The sequence below is a fragment of the Salmo salar genome, chromosome 08 (genome assembly GCF_965601325.2).
Source record: "Salmo salar chromosome 08, fSalSal1, whole genome shotgun sequence".
Classification (NCBI taxonomy): domain Eukaryota; kingdom Metazoa; phylum Chordata; class Actinopteri; order Salmoniformes; family Salmonidae; genus Salmo; species Salmo salar.
In genome coordinates, this window is record NC_138298.1 from 15,030,001 (window position 1) to 15,032,500 (window position 2,500).

Genomic DNA, 2,500 nt, shown 5'->3' on the forward strand with positions numbered 1-2,500 from the left:
TTTTCAAAAAATCTTCAGAAAATATTCTATGTTTTGGTGGGGACGTGTCCGTAGCATTTGGGTTACCAGGGGTGAAATTTTATAACTGTTTTAAATACTTTTAAAGGGTATAGGGACCTCCATACCCACCCTGACAGCACCCTACTACGGGCCCAAGTCAATGGGGGCCGGCCTGGCTGATTTATGGAAGTTTGAAAAAATCTTCAGAAAATATTCTATGTTTTTCTTCTCAGAAATTGCACTAAGTCCAAACTGGCACCTGGTTTTATTCTGGCTTACCACAACCATTTTTGAAAAACGGTTTTAAATACTTATAGAGGGTATAGGGACCTCCATACCCACCCTTAGAGCACCATCCTAAGGGCCCAACTCAATGAGATACAGCAAGAGGGAATTATATAGCTTTTCAAAAAATCTTCAGAAAAATGACTATGTTTTTTCTTGTCAGAAAATCGGCTATGTTTTTTCTTCTCAGAAATTGCACTATGTTTTGGTGGGGACGTGTCCGTAGCATTTGGGTTACCAGGGGTGAAATTTTACAACTGTTTTAAATACTTTTAAAGGCCATCACCACCCCCAGGACACCTGTTTCAGCACCCCACTGTGGTCCCAAGTCAGTGGGATGAAGAATGAGTGTTTTATGGAAGTTTTTAAAAATCCTCTGAAAATATTCTATGTTTTTTCTTCTCAGAAATTGCACTATGTTTTGGTGGGGACGTGTCCGTAGCATTTGGCTTACCAGGGGTGACATTTTTAAAAGGCTCTAAATTACTTTTAAAGGCCATCACCACCCCCAGGACACCTGTTTCAGCACCCCACTGCTGTCCCATGTCAGTGGGATGAAGAATGAGTGTTTTATGGAAGTTTTTAAAAATCCTCTGAAAATATTCTATGTTTTTCTTCTCAGAAAATCGGCTATGTTTTTTCTTCTCAGAAAATATTCTATGTTTTGGTGGGGACGTGTCCGTAGCATTTGGGTTACCAGGGGTGAAATTTTATAACTGTTTTAAATACTTTTAAAGGGTATAGGGACCTCCATACCCACCCTGACAGCACCCTACTACGGGCCCAAGTCAATGGGGGCCGGCCTGGCTGATTTATGGAAGTTTGAAAAAATCTTCAGAAAATATTCTATGTTTTTCTTCTCAGAAAATCGGCTATGTTTTTCTTCTCAGAAATTGCACTATGTTTTTGGGTTACCACAACCATTTTTGAAAAACGGTTTTAAATACTTATAGAGGGTATAGGGACCTCCATACCCACCCTTAGAGCACCATCCTAAGGGCCCAACTCAATGAGATACAGCAAGAGGGAATTATATAGCTTTTCAAAAAATCTTCAGAAAATATTCTATGTTTTGGTGGGGACGTGTCCGTAGCATTTGGGTTACCAGGGGTGAAATTTTATAACTGTTTTAAATACTTTTAAAGGGTATAGGGACCTCCATACCCACCCTGACAGCACCCTACTACGGGCCCAAGTCAATGGGGGCCGGCCTGGCTGATTTATGGAAGTTTGAAAAAATCTTCAGAAAATATTCTATGTTTTTCTTCTCAGAAAATCGGCTATGTTTTTCTTCTCAGAAATTGCACTATGTTTTTGGGTTACCACAACCATTTTTGAAAAACGGTTTTAAATACTTATAGAGGGTATAGGGACCTCCATACCCACCCTTAGAGCACCATCCTAAGGGCCCAACTCAATGAGATACAGCAAGAGGGAATTATATAGCTTTTCAAAAAATCTTCAGAAAATATTCTATGTTTTGGTGGGGACGTGTCCGTAGCATTTGGGTTACCAGGGGTGAAATTTTATAACTGTTTTAAATACTTTTAAAGGGTATAGGGACCTCCATACCCACCCTGACAGCACCCTACTACGGGCCCAAGTCAATGGGGGCCGGCCTGGCTGATTTATGGAAGTTTGAAAAAATCTTCAGAAAATATTCTATGTTTTTCTTCTCAGAAATTGCACTAAGTCCAAACTGGCACCTGGTTTTATTCTGGCTTACCACAACCATTTTTGAAAAACGGTTTTAAATACTTATAGAGGGTATAGGGACCTCCATACCCACCCTTAGAGCACCATCCTAAGGGCCCAACTCAATGAGATACAGCAAGAGGGAATTATATAGCTTTTCAAAAAATCTTCAGAAAAATGACTATGTTTTTTCTTGTCAGAAAATCGGCTATGTTTTTTCTTCTCAGAAATTGCACTATGTTTTGGTGGGGACGTGTCCGTAGCATTTGGCTTACCAGGGGTATGTTTGAAAAAAATCCCTTCCCTTCTTAAGAGAGTCCCAGTTACTCACACATTTACCCCTACCTTAAGAGAGTCATTTCTACTCAGTCATTTCACCCGAGTTCATTGCTGGCTCATCATATGTTGGGATGGTTCTTAATGGCTTCAGGGGGGTGATGAAGGTCCATGCCCGGATAGGGAGCACCCTATAGGTGGCCCCCTACCCCCCTCTCACCCCCCCCCACCCGGGATTGTCCAC